Source organism: Arachis hypogaea, chromosome 10, assembly GCF_003086295.3.
Source record: "Arachis hypogaea cultivar Tifrunner chromosome 10, arahy.Tifrunner.gnm2.J5K5, whole genome shotgun sequence".
NCBI lineage: Eukaryota > Viridiplantae > Streptophyta > Magnoliopsida > Fabales > Fabaceae > Arachis > Arachis hypogaea.
Window position 1 is genome coordinate 50,723,123 of NC_092045.1, and position 14,750 is coordinate 50,737,872.

General features: G+C 41.0%; 1 non-coding gene across 1 annotated transcript; it reads left to right on the top strand.

Annotated features, from left to right (window-relative positions):
* The first annotated feature begins 12,891 nt into the window (after nucleotides 1–12,891).
* LOC112718967 (small nucleolar RNA R71) lies at nucleotides 12,892–12,999 on the top strand. The gene has a single exon (XR_003161292.1). It is a non-coding gene; the product is annotated as a small nucleolar RNA R71 (small nucleolar RNA).
* Nucleotides 13,000–14,750: the final 1,751 nt, after the last annotated feature.

Sequence of the window (14,750 nt, forward strand, 5' to 3'; positions counted from 1 at the left end):
GCAAGAAGGAATGGCTAGGAGGAAGAGAGGACAAAAAGTTTGAGCAAAAGTTTGCCTCAAACTTTAGCTCAAACTTTTGGAATAAGTGAAAATGAACCAGGGAGCAAAAAGCTTGACCAAAAGTTTGCCTCAAACTTTTGCGTAAACTTTTGGGAGAAAAGCTTGAGCCAACGTTTGCCTCAAACTTTTTGGCAAACGTTGGCATCACAAATCAACGCCCTGGAGAGCAAAAGTTTGCGCCAACGTTTGCCTCAAACTTTTTGGCAAACGTTGGCGCCATGAACAACACACCCTGGAGAGCAAAAGTTTGCACCAACGTTTGCCTCAAACTTTTTGGCAAATGTTGGCGCCATGAGTGTGCAAGGGGGAGCCAACGTTTGAGCAAAAGTTTGACCCCAAACTTTTGCCCAAACGTTGGTAGCAGCAAGGATGGGTGACTGATATGAAAAGTTTGAGTAAAAGTTTGCCTCAAACTTTTACTCAAACTTTTACTCAAGCTTTCATGATTCCAAACCCGGTTCACTTTGGTTCTCTCCCCAACTCCAAGAGCAATCAACCAAGGCCTCTATCAACCCAATTCCATCACGAGCAAAGGCCCAATTCAAGGCTTGAAGACCAACTGAAGAAAGTGTATAAATAGCATAGGATTTAAGTTTTTAGGGAGCTTTCTTTTCGGTTTTGGATTAAGGGCACTTAGTAGAGAGCTCACTTTACATTTTTGCATTGTTGTTTTAATTCAAGGGAATTTGGGAGGAGAATTGATCTCTCTTCTTCCTTGTTCTTGCTCGAATACTCTTTACTTTTCTTGCTTCAGATCTTGGGTGGAGAATTAAAGAACTTCTGTTTCAATCTCACCTTGGGATCTTGTTAAATTTTACTGCACAATTGAATCTCCGTTTCGGTTAATTGCTTCTTCTTCTACTTTCTCTGCAATCTTCATTCCTTTGCAATTGTTCTTAGTGGATCTAGGAAGGCATTGAGATCTAGACTTGGTTATCTAGTCTCTTGGGTCCTGAGATCTGAATTCCAATTTTACATTCTCTGTTTAATGCTTTTCAATCTAATTTACATTTCTGTTTTTAGATCCGATTCAATCCAAGTTATCTTCTACTTCTCTGTTTGTTGCAATTTACTTTTCCTTGTTTAATTTCTGCAAATCCAATTCCCAATTCCCTTTATAATTCAAGCCATTTACATTTCTTGCAATTTAAGATTCTGCAATTTACATTTCATGCATTCTAAGTTTCTGCCATTTAATTTCTTGTTCTTTAAGATTCAGCACTTTAAATTTCAGTTCTCTTTAATTTCATGCAATTTACCCATTCCCTTTACTTTCCATGAAATTTAAATTCTGTTAATCACAAATCTCTCAACCAAATCTTGATTCGCTTGACTAAACCAACCACTAAACTAAAATTGCTCAATCCTTCAATCCCTGTGGGATCGACCTCACTCCCGTGAGTTATTATTACTTGATGCGACCCGGTGCACTTGCCGGTGAGTTTTGTGTCGGATCGTTTTCCGCACATCAAGTTTTTGGCGCCGTTGCCGGGGATTGAAATTGATTGACAATGATTAAGTAAGGTGGTAGTTTAGATCAAGCACTTTTCTCTATTTTTGACTGACACACTAACTGTTTCAAGATTTGCTTAAGCTAACTAAAACTTCATTCTAGCAATAGATTGAAGTGTCACTGGTTGTGTTTCTTCTGTGTTGTTTGTATGTCAGGTACAGGGAGAGTTACTCCTGCTTTATCTGAAGCTGACCAGAGAACTCTAAGGAGATTAAGAAGAGCTGAGAGAGGGAAAGGCATTGTTGGAGAGGAAGAATCTGAGGAGGAATATCACGAGATGGAAGGAGATCCATCTAATCCAGGAGGAGGGGTTAACAACAACCCTCAACAGAGGAGAGTACTGGCCTCCTACACTTTTGCAAATCCCAGACACTATGGAAGCAGCATCTTAGCTCCAAATGTCAATGCAAACAATTTTGAACTAAAGCCACAACTCATCACTTTGGTTCAAAACAATTGCTCTTTTGGTGGAGGACCACTTGAAGACCCCAACCAAAACTTGTCCACTTTCTTGAGGATTTGTAACACTGTCAAAACTAATGGTGTGCCTCCTGACAGCTACGAGCTATTGCTATTCCCATTTTCTCTCAGGGACAAGGCCACTCAATGGTTGGAATCTTTTCCAAGAGACAGCATCAACAATTGGGATGATTTGGTAACCAAGTTCCTTGCCAAATTTTATCCACCTCAAAGGATCATAAGGTTGAAGACAGAGGTACAAACATTTACACAAATGGAGGCTGAACCCATCCATGAGGCATGGGAGAGATACAAGGCTCTAATCAGGAAATGTCCTCCTGAAATGTTCACTGAGTGGGATAAGCTGCAGAATTTCTATGAGGGCTTAACATTGAAATCCCAGGAAGCTTTGGATCATTCAGCTGGAAGTTCTTTGCAACTTATGAAAACTGCAGAAGAGGCTCAAAATCTCATTGATATGGTGGCTAACAACCAATATTTCTTTGCTCATCAAAGAAGTCGCCAACCATCACAAAGGAGAGGAGTAATGGAGCTAGAAGGAGTGGACTCAATCTTAGCTCAAAACAAAATAATGTAGCAGCAAATTCAACAACAATTTGAGCAAATGACCAAGAGGATTGATAGCCTCCAAGTTGCAGCAGTTAACACTAGCCAACCATCAACCACATGGGGACAGAATGAAGAAATGCAAGAGGAGCAACAGCAAGAACAAGTCCAGTACATGCAATCTAGTCCAAATGAAGTCTATGGCGATACTTACAACCCCTCATGGAAGAATCACCCCAACCTCAGATGGGGAGATAGTCACAACCAAAACCAACAAACATGGCAGAGGAACTCCAACCAAAATAATTCAAGAAATAATCAAAACTATAACCAGCAGCAAACTAACCAAAACACTTACAGAAAACCTCAAAACAACCACCCCAACCTCAACCAGTACCAATCCAATAACCAACCCACCAACCAAAATGCCTACCATCCACCACTCACATCTCACAACCCACCACAAGCACCACCTAAATCCCAAAGACTCACTAACTTGGAGACCTTGATAGACAAAATGTTGAAACACCAGGAAATGACAACCAAAAACCATGAAGCTTCCATGAAGAGCCTAGAGAGGTAGATCGGGCAAATCTCCAAGCAAATTTCTACTGAGAGACATTCAAGCTCACTGCCCAGTGACACAATCCCAAATCCTAAGGAGGAATGCAAGGCAATACAATTAAGGAGCGGGAGAACATTGATGAGCAACAATGACACTACAAAGAAGCAAGCAGGAAGCAGCAAGAGGCCAACAGAAGAGGAGGAGCAAGCAAAGGCAGATGAAGCCAAGGATCAAGAAGTGATGCCAAGCAAGAGCACTGAGAAACTCAAAGAGAAGGACAACCAACCACACAGTTTAAAAGAAGTGACTCAGGGGCAGCAGCAAGTAGAAAAGAGCATCACACCTCCACTGCCATATCCCCAGAGGTTCAACAAAGAGACTAAGGACCAACATTTTCATAAGTTTCTTGAGACTTTCAAGAAACTGGAGATCAATATTCCCTTGGCTGAAGCACTTGAGCAAATGCCTCTGTATGCCAAGTTCTTGAAGGAGCTTATCAATAAGAAAAGAAGTTGGCTTGAGAAGGAAACCGTGTTACTCACCAAGGAGTGCAGTGCTGTGATTCAAAGGGGCATTCCACCAAAACTCAAGGATCCAGGAAGTTTTGTAGTTTCATGCACCATTGGCAGAGTAGTTCTCAACAAAGCTCTCTGTGACCTTGGTGCCAGCATCAACTTAATGCCCCTCTCAATGATGAGAAAGCTTGCCATAGAAGAGCTTAAACCCACCAGGATGTCATTAGTCATGGCTGACAGATCAATCAAAACACCCAGTGGAATTGTGGAGAATTTGTTGGTAAAGGTTGGGGAGTTTATTTTCCTAGCAGATTTTGTGATTTTGGATACTGAAGAGGAAGGAAATAATTCAATCATTTTGGGAAGGCCATTTCTAGCCACAGCAAGGGCCATCATTGATGTAGAAAAAGGAGAAATGATCTTCAGGGTCCACAATGAACAAATGGTCATAAATGTTTTGAAGTCAATGCAACACATTCCTGAGCAAGAGGACTACGTAAGAGTGGATATGATAGAGAGTTTAGTGGAAAAAATACTGGAAGAAAGTCCTCAAGAGCAAGAAGGAAATCAAGGGGCAACAGAGGAACAAGTAGCTGAGACTTCTATTGAGCAAGATGAAAAACAAGACAAGAAGGAAGAAGTACGAAAACAAGAACTGAAACCGTTACCCACCCATCTCAAATATGCATTCCTTAGCACATCGGAAAGCTTCCCAGTAATCATTAATTCATCCCTGACAAAGAAAGAAGAAGGAGAACTTCTTGATGTACTCAAAGCTCACAAAGATGCTTTGGGATGGACCATTGATGACCTGAAAGGCATCAGCCCTGCAGTGTGTATGCATAAGATCCTCTTGGAAGATAAGTCTAAACCAGTGGTTCAACCTCAAAGAAGGCTAAATCCCACAATGAAGGAAGTTGTCCAGAAGGAAGTAATGAAGTTGTGGAATGCAGGGATAATCTTCCCAATATCTGACAGCCCATGGGTGAGCCCGGTTCAAGTTATACCAAAGAAAGGAGGAATGACGGTCATCACTAATGAGAAGAATGAGTTGATTCCTACTAGAACAGTGACTGGGTGGAGGATGTGCATAGACTATAGAAGATTGAATGATGCCCCCAGGAAAGACCATTTCCCTCTCCCATTCATTGATCAGATGTTGGAAAGGTTGGCCGGCCATGCCTATTATTACTTTTTGGACGGATATTCTGGGTATAATCAAATCGTGGTGGACCCCAAGGACCAAGAGAAGACTGCCTTTACATGTCCATTTGGAGTCTTTGCATACCGGAGGATGCCCTTTGGGCTTTGCAACGCCCCTGCCACATTTCAAAGGTGTATGCTCTCCATTTTCTCTGATATGGTCGAAAAGTTTCTAGAGGTCTTCATGGACGACTTCTCTGTTTTCGGTGATAATTTCAATGCTTGCCTAAACCATTTAACCCTTGTCTTGAAACGGTGCCAAGAAACTAATTTGGTTTTGAACTGGGAGAAATGCCATTTCATGGTACCCGAAGGGATTGTTCTTGGCCATAAAATTTCAAGAAAAGGGATAGAGGTTGATAAGGCAAAGGTTGAGATCATAAAAAAACTCCCTCCACCAATTAATGTGAAATCCGTTAGAAGTTTCTTGGGGCATGCCGGATTTTACAAAAGGTTTATCAAGGATTTTTCAAAAATAGCTAAACCTTTGAGTAATCTGTTAATGCTTGATAACCCTTTTGTTTTTTATGAAAACTGCCAACATGCCTTTGAGACTTTAAAAAATAGACTCACAACAGCACCAATCATCACACCTCCAGATTGGGAATTACCCTTTGAACTCATGTGTGGTGCAAGTGACCTTGCAATTGGTGCTGTACTTGGGCAAAAGAAGGGAAACTTACATCATGTCATATATTATGCAAGTAAAGTGTTGAATAAGGCCCAAAAAAATTACACCACAACAGAGAAGGAGTTGCTAGCTGTAGTTTATGCATTTGATAAGTTTAGATCATACTTGATAGGAGCCAAAGTTGTGGTTTATACTGACCATGCTGCACCTAAGTATTTGATGTCAAAACAGGATGCTAAACCAAGACTTATCAGGTGGATATTGCTCCTACAAGAATTTGACATTGAGGTAAGAGACAGGAAGGGCACTGAAAACTTGGTTGCTGACCATTTATCGAGACTACCACATGAGACAATTCAAAAAGCCTCTCAGCCAGTAAATGAAAGCTTCCCAGATGAGCACTTGTTACAAATCTATCAGGCACCTTGGTTTGCTGACATAGCAAACTACAAAGTGGGAAGGAAGATACCTCAAGAGTTCTCTAAGCAACAAGTGAAGAAGTTAATCAATGAAGCAAGGAAATTCTCATGGGATGAACCCTTCTTGTTCAAAAGATGTTCTGATGGAGTCATTAGAAGGTGTGTTCCCGAGAGTGAAATGAGGGACATCTTGTGGCATTGTCATGGATCAGCTTATGGTGGACACTTCGGCCCAGAAAAAACAGCTGCAAAGATACTACAGAGTGGCTTCTATTGGCCAACTATCTTCAAGGATGCCAGAGAATATATTCACTAATGTAATGAATGCCAGAAAGCAGGAGGACTAACAAGAAGGAATGAGATGCCTCAAAATTTCATCTTGGAATTGGAATTGTTTGATCTATGGGGAATTGATTTCATGGGACCTTTTCCCCCTTCCTATTCTTTCAGATATATCTTAGTAGCAGTGGAGTACGTCTCAAAGTGGGTGGAAGCCATAGCCACAACCACCTGTGATGCACAGATTGTCCTTCAATTCCTTAAAAAGCATATTTTCACAAGATATGGAGTACCCAAGGGTCTTTTAGTGATGGTGGTAGTCACTTTTGCAATAAACAGATGGAGAAACTCCTCCACAAATATGGAGTAATCCATAAAGTAGCCACACCTTACCACCCTCAGACTAACGGCCAGGCTGAGTGGTGCGCGAAATTGTGAACAATACTTTTCACAACTCTCATAATCCCCGGTCATGAACCCCAAAAACTTGGTGTTCAATACCATGGCATTACACAACTTCGCACAACTAACCAGCAAGTGCACTGGGTCGTCCAAGTAATAAACCTTACGCGAGTAAGGGTCGATCCCACGGAGATTGTTAGTATGAAGCAAGCTATGGTCATCTTGTAAATCTTAGTCAGGCAGACTCAAATGTATATGGGTGATGAACGAAAATAACACAAAGGTAAAGATAGAGATACTTATGTAATTCATTGGTAGGAACTTCAGATAAGCGCATGAAGATGCCTTCCCTTCCGTCTCTCTGCTTTCCTACTGTCTTCATCCAATCCTTCTTATTCCTTTCCATGGCAAGCTTGTGTAGGGTTTCACCGTTGTCAATGGCTACCTCCCATCCTCTCAGTGAAAACGATTGCATATGCTCTGTCACAGCACGCGGAATTCAGCTGTCGGTTCTCGGTCAGGCCGGAATAGAATCCATCGATTCTTTTGCGTTTGTCACTAACGCCCCGCCTGCTAGGAGTTTGAAGCACGTCACAGTCATTCAGTCATTGAATCCTACTCAGAATACCACAGACAAGGTTAGACCTTCCGGATTCTCTTGAATGCCGCCATCAGTTCTTGTCTATACCACGAAGATTCCGGTTAAAGAATCCAAGAGATAAACACTAGAGCCTTGTTTGCTTGTAGAACAGAAGTGGTTGTCAGTCACACTGTTCATAAGTGAGAATGATGATGAGTGTCACGGATCATCACATTCATCAAGTTGAAGAACAAGTGATATCTTAGAACAAGAACAAGCGGAATTGAATGGAAGAACAGTAGTAATTGCATTAATACTCGAGGTACAGCAGAGCTCCACACCTTAATCTATGGTGTGTAGAAGCTCCACCGTTGAAAATACATAAGAACAAGGTCTAGGCATGGCCGAATGGCCAGCCTCCCAATGATCTAAGATAGCATAAAATAAAGATAGCTACCAAAGTCTACAAATACAATAGTAAAAGGTCCTACTTATAGAAAACTAGTAACCTAAGGTTTACAGAGATGAGTAAAAGACATAAAAATCCTCTTCCGGGCCCACTTGGTGTGTGCTTGGGCTGAGCAATGAAGCATTTTCGTGTAGAGACTCTCCTTGGAGTTAAACGCCAGCTTTTATGCCAGTTTGGGCGTTTAACTCCCATTTGGGTGCCAGTTCCAGCGTTTAACGCTGGGATTTCTGAGGGTGACTTTGAACGCCGGTTTGGGCCATCAAATCTTGGGCAAAGTATGGACTATCATATATTGCTGGAAAGCCCAGGATGTCTACTTTCCAACGCCGTTGAGAGCGCGCCAATTGGGCTTCTGTAGCTCCAGAAAATCCACTTCGAGTGCAGGGAGGTCAGAATCCAACAGCATCTGCAGTCCTTTTTAGTCTCTGAATCAGATTTTTGCTCAGGTCCCTCAATTTCAGCCAGAAAATACCTGAAATCACAGAAAAACACACAAACTCATAGTAAAGTCCAGAAAAGTGAATTTTAGCTAAAAACTAATAAAAATATACTAAAAACTAACTAGATCATACTAAAAACATACTAAAAACAATGCCAAAAAGTGTATAAATTATCCGCTCATCACAACACCAAACTTAAATTGTTGCTTGTCCTCAAGCAACTGAAAATCAAATAAGATAAAAAGAAGAGAATATGCAATGAATTCCAAAATCATCTGTGAAGATCAATATTAATTAGATGAGCGGGGCTTTTAGCTTTTTGCCTTTGAATAGTTTTGGCATCTCACTCTATCCTTTGAAATTCAGAATGATTGGCTTCTTTAGGAACTTAGAATCCAGATAGTGTTAATGATTCTCCTAGTAAAGTATGATGATTCTTGAACATAGCTACTTTTTGAGTCTTGGCTGTGACCCAAAGCACTCTGTCTTCCAGTATTACCACCGGATACATACATGCCACAGACACATAATTGGGTGAACCTTTTCAGATTGTGACTCAGCTTTGCTAAAGTCCCCAACTAGAGGTGTCCAGGGTTCTTAAGCACACTCTTATTGCCTTGGATCACAACTTTATTTTTCTTTCTTTTCTCTCTCTTTTTTTTTCGTTTTCTTTTCTTTTTCTCTTTTTTTCGATTTTTTTTTCATTGCTTTTTCTTGCTTCAAGAATCATTTTAATGATTTTTCAGATCCTCAGTAACATGTCTCCTTTTTCATCATTCTTTCAAGAGCCAACATTCATGAACCACAAATTCAAGATACATATGCACTGTTTAAGCATACATTCAGAGAACAAAAATATTGCCACCACATCAAAATAATTAAACTGTTATAAAATTCAAAATTCATGCAATTCTTTCCTTTTCAATTAAGCACGTTTTTATTCAAGAAAGGTGATGGATTCATAGGACATTCATAACTTTAAGGCATAGACACTAAGACACTAATGATCACAAGATACAAACATGGACAAACATAAGCATAAAATTCGAAAAACAGAAGAATAAAGAACAAGGAAATCAAAGAACGGGTCCACCTTAGTGATGGCGGCTCTTTCTTCCTCTTGAAGATCCTATGGAGTGCTTGAGCTCCTCAATGTCTCTTCCTTGTCTTTGTTGCTCCTCCCTCATGATTCTTTGATCTTCTCTAATCTCATGAAGGATGATGGAGTGTTCTTGATGCTCCACCCTTAGTTGTCCCATGTTGGAACTCAATTCTCCTAGGGAGGTGTTGATTTGCTCCCAATAGTTTTGTGGAGGAAAGTGCATCCCTTGAGGAATCTCAGGGATCTCATGATGAGTGGGGTCTCTTGTGTGCTCCATCCTTTTCTTAGTGATGGGCTTATCCTCATCAATGGTGGTGTCTCCCTCTATGTCAACTCCAACTGAATAACAGAGGTGACAAATGAGATGAGGAAAGGCTAACCTTGCCAAGGTAGAGGACTTGTCCGCCACCTTATAGAGTTCTTGGGCTATAACCTCATGAACCTCTATTTCTTCTCCAATCATGATGCTATGGATCATGATAGCCCGGTCTATGGTAACTTCGGACCGGTTGCTAGTGGGAATGATTGAGCGTTGGATGAACTCCAACCATCCTCTAGCCACGGGTTTGAGGTCATGCCTTCTCAATTGAACCGGCTTTCCTCTTGAATCTCTCTTCCATTGGGCGCCCTCTTCACATATGACTGTGAGGACTTGGTCCAACCTTTGATCAAAGTTGACCCTTCTAGTGTAAGGATGTTCATCTCCTTGCATCATAGGCAAGTTGAACGCCACCCTCACACTTTCCGGACTAAAATCCAAGTATTTCCCCCGAACCATTGTAAGATAATTCTTTGGATTCGGGTTCACACTTTGGTCATGGTTCTTGGTGATCCATGCATTGGCATAGAACTCTTGAACCATCAAGATTCCGACTTGTTGAATGGGGTTGGTAAGAACTTCCCAACCTCTTCTTCGGATCTCATGTCGGATCTCCGGATATTCACTCTTTTTGAGTGAAAAAGGGACCTCGGGGATCACCTTCTTCAAGGCCACAACTTCATAGAAGTGGTCTTGATGCACCCTTGAGATGAATCTTTCCATCTCCCATGACTCAGAGGTGGAAGCTTTTGCCTTCCCTTTCCTCTTTCTAGAGGTTTCTCCGGCCTTGGATGCCATAAATGGTTATGGAAAAATGAAAAAGCAACGCTTTTACCACACCAAACTTAAAATGTTTGCTCGTCCTCGACCAAAAGAAGAAAGGAGAGAGTAGAAGAAGAAGAAATGAGGAGAAAGGGAATGGCTTTGTATTCGGCCAAAGGGGAGAGAGAAGGTGTGTATGTTGTGTGAGAATGAAGGAGTGAAGGAGGGTTTATATAGGAGAGGGGGAGAGGGATGTTCGGCCATTTGAGGGTGGGTTTGGGTGGGAAAGTGGTTTGAATTTGAATGGTGGGGTAGGTGGGGTTTTATGAAGGATGGATGTGAGTGGTGAAGAGAAAGATGGGATTTGATAGGTGAAGGGTTTTTGGGGAAGAGGTGTTGAGGTGATTGGTGAATGGGTGAAGAAGATGAGAGAGAGTGGTGGGGTAGGTGGGGATCCTGTGGGGTCCACAGATCCTGAGGTGTCAAGGAAAAGTCATCCCTGCACCAAATGGCATGCAAAATCATGTTTTGTGCCATTTCTGGCGTTAAACGCCGGGCTGGTGCCCATTTCTGGCGTTTAACGCCAGCATCTTGCCCCTTTCTGGCGTTTAACGCCAGTCTGGTGCCCCTTTCTGGCGTTAAACGCCCAGAATGGTGCCAGACTGGGCGTTAAACGCCCACCAGCTAACCTCACTGGCGTTTAAACGCCAGTGGGTGCGTCCTCCAGGGTGTGCTGTTTTTCTTTCTGTTTTTCATTCTGTTTTTGCGTTTTTCATGGATTTTGTGACTTCTTATGATCATCAACCTACAAAAGACATAAAATAACAAAAGAAAATAGTTAATTATAAAACATTGGGTTGCCTCCCAACAAGCGCTTCTTTATTGTCATTAGCTTGACAGAGGACTCTCATGGAGCCTCACAGATTCTCAGAGCCATGTTGGAACCTCCCAACACCAAACTTAGAGTTTGAATGTGGGGGTTCAACACCAAACTTAGAGCTTGGTTGTGGCCTCCCAACACCAAACTTAGAGTTTGACTGTGGGGGCTCTGTTTGGCTCTGATTTGAGAGAAGCTCTTCATGCTTCCTCTCCAGGGTGACAGAGGGATATCCTTGAGCCTTAAACACAAGAGATTCTTCATTCACTTGAATGATCAGTTCACCTCCATCAACATCAATCACAGCCTTTGCTGTGGCTAGGAAGGGTCTGCCAAAGATGATGGATTCATCCATGCACTTCCCAGTTTCAAGGACTATGAAATCAGTAGGGATGTAATGGTCTTCAACTTTAACCAGAACATCCTCTACAAGTCCATGGGCTTGTTTCCTTGAGTTGTCTGCCATCTCTAGTGAGATTTTTGCAGCTTGCACCTCAGAGATTCCTAATTTCTCCATTACAGAGAGAGGCATGAGGTTTACACTTGACCCTAAGTCACACAAGGCCTTCTTGAAGGTCATGGTGCCTATGGTACAAGGTATTGAAAACTTCCCAGGATCCTGTCTCTTTTGAGGCAGTTTCTGCCTAGACAAGTTATCCAGTTCTTTGGTGAGCAAAGGAGCTTCATCCTCCCAAGTCTCATTTCCAAATAACTTGTCATTTAGCTTCATGATTGCTCCAAGGTATTTAGCAACTTGCTCTTCAGTGACATACTCATCCTCTTCAGAGGAAGAATACTCATCAGAGCTCATGAATGGCAGAAGTAAGTCCAATGGAATCTCTATGGTCTCAGTTTGAGCCTCAGATTCCTATGGTTCCTCATTGGGGAACTCATTGGAGGCCAGTGGACGCCCAGTGAGGCCTTCCTCAGTGGCGTTCACTGCCTCTTCTTCCTCCCAAAATTCGGCCATGTTGATGACCTTGCACTCTCCTTTTGGATTTTCTTCTGTATTGCTTGGAAGAGTACTAGGAGGGAGTTCAGTAATTTTCTTGCTCAGCTGACCCACTTGTCCTTCCAAATTTCTAATGGAGGACCTTGTTTCAGTCATGAAACTTTGAATGGTTTTGATTAGATCAGAGACCATGGTTGCTAAGTCAGAGGTATTCTGCTTAGAATTCTCTGTCTGTTGCTGAGAAGATGATGGAAAAGGCTTGCTATTGCTAAACCTGTTTCTTCCACCATTGTTGTTATTGAAACCTTGTTGAGGTCTCTGTTGATCCTTCCATGAAAGATTTGGATGATTCCTCCATGATGGATTATAGGTGTTTCCATAGGATTCTCCCATGTAATTCACCTCTTCCATTGAAGGGTTCTCAGGATCATAGGCTTCTTCCTCAGTTGAAGCCTCCTTAGTACTGTTTGGTGCATTTTGCATTCCAGACAGACTTTGAGAAATCATATTGACTTGTTGAGTCAATATTTTGTTCTGAGCCAATATGGCATTCAGAGTGTCAATCTCAAGAACTCCTTTCTTCTGACTAGTCCCATTGTTCACAGGATTTCTTTCAGAAGTGTACATGAATTGGTTATTTGCAACCATTTCAATCAGTTCTTGAGCCTCAGTAGGCGTCTTCTTCAGATGAAGAGATCCTCCAGAAGAGCTATCCAAAGACATCTTGGACAGTTCAGAGAGACCATCATAGAAAATACCTATGATGCTCCATTCAGAAAGCATATCAGTGGGACACTTTCTGATCAATTGTTTGTATCTTTCCCAAGCTTCATAGAGGGATTCTCCTTCCTTCTGTCTGAAGGTTTGGACTTCCACTCTAAGCTTACTCAATTTTTGAGGTGGAAAGAACTTTGCCAAGAAGGCATTGACTAGCTTTTCCCAAGAGTCCAGGCTTTCTTTAGGTTGTGAATCCAACCATGTTCTAGCTCTGTCTCTTACAGCAAAAGGGAATAGCATAAGTCTGTAGACCTCAGGGTCAACCCCATTAGTCTTGACAGTGTCATTGATTTGCAAGAATTCAGCTAAAAACTGATGAGGATCTTCCAATGGAAGTCCATGGAACTTGCAATTCTGTTGCATTATAGAAACTAATTGAGGCTTAAGCTCAAAGTTGTTTGCTCCAATGGCAGGGATAGAGATGCTTCTCCCATAGAAGTCGGGAGTAGGTGCAGTAAAGTCACCCAGCACCTTCCTTGCATTGTTGGCATTGTTGTTGTTTTCGGCTGCCATGTGTTCTTCTTCTTTGAAGAATTCGGTTAGGTGCTCTAAAGAGAGTTGTGCTTTGGCTTCTCTGAGCTTTCTCTTCAAGGTCCTTTCAGGTTCAGGATCGGCCTCAACAAGAATGCTTTTGTCTTTGCTCCTGCTCATATGAGAGAGAAGGGAACAAAAAAATGTGGAATCCTCTATGTCACAGTATAGAGATTCCTTGAAGTGTCAGAGGAAAAGAAGAGTAGAAGACAGAAGTAGAAAATTCGAACTTATCAGAGAAGATGGAGTTCGAATTTTGCATTAAGGAATAGTGTTAGTCCATAAATAGAAGGATGTGAGAAGAAGGGAAGTGATTTTCGAAAATTAAGTAAGAAATTTTGAAAACATTTTGAAAAACATAATTTTCGAAAATGAAGAGTGGGAAAGAAATAAAGTGATTTTTGAAAACGATTTTGAAATTAGAAATAAAAAAGATTTGATTGAAAACTATTTTGAAAAAGATGTGGTTAAGAAGATATGATTAGTTTTAAAAAGATGTGATTGAGAAGATATGATTTGAAAAACATTTTAAAAAGATTTGATTTTGAAAAAAAAAAACTTGGCTAACAAGAAAAGATATGATTCAAACATTTAACCTTTCTCAACAGAAAAGGTAACATACTTGAGATGTTGAATCAAATCATTAATTGATAGCAAGTATCTTTGAAAATAGAAAGAAATTGAATTTGAAAGAGATTTGATTGAAAAGATATGATTTGAAAAAGATTTGATTTTGAAAAACTTTGAAAACTGAAAAAAAATTTGCATTGAAAAACAGAATCTTCCCCCTTGTGCCATCCTGGCGTTAAACGCCCAGAATGGTGCACATTCTGGCGTTTAACGCCCAAAATACTACCCTTTTGGGCGTTAAACGCCCAACCAGGTACCCTGGCTGGCGTTTAAACACCAGTCTGTCCTTCTTCACTGGGCGTTTTGAACGCCCAGCTTTTTCTGTATAATTCCTCTGCTGTATGTTCTGAATCTTCAATTCTCTGTATCATTGACTTGAGAAGACACAAATTAAAAATATTTTTGGATTTTTAATAATAAGAACAAACCAAAATGCAACAAGAATCAAATAACAATGCATGCAAGACACCAAACTTAGCAGTTTGTATACTACTGACACTAACAACATGAGAATGCATATGAGACACACAAAACACTCAAGTCAGTTGAATTTAAAGATCAGAGCACGAAAATTATCAAGAATTACTTGAAAATCCTTAAGACACATGAATGAATGCATGCAATTGACACCAAACTTAAGATGAGATATTAGACTCAAACAAGAAATTTTTGGATTTTATGATTTTTGTAATTTTTTT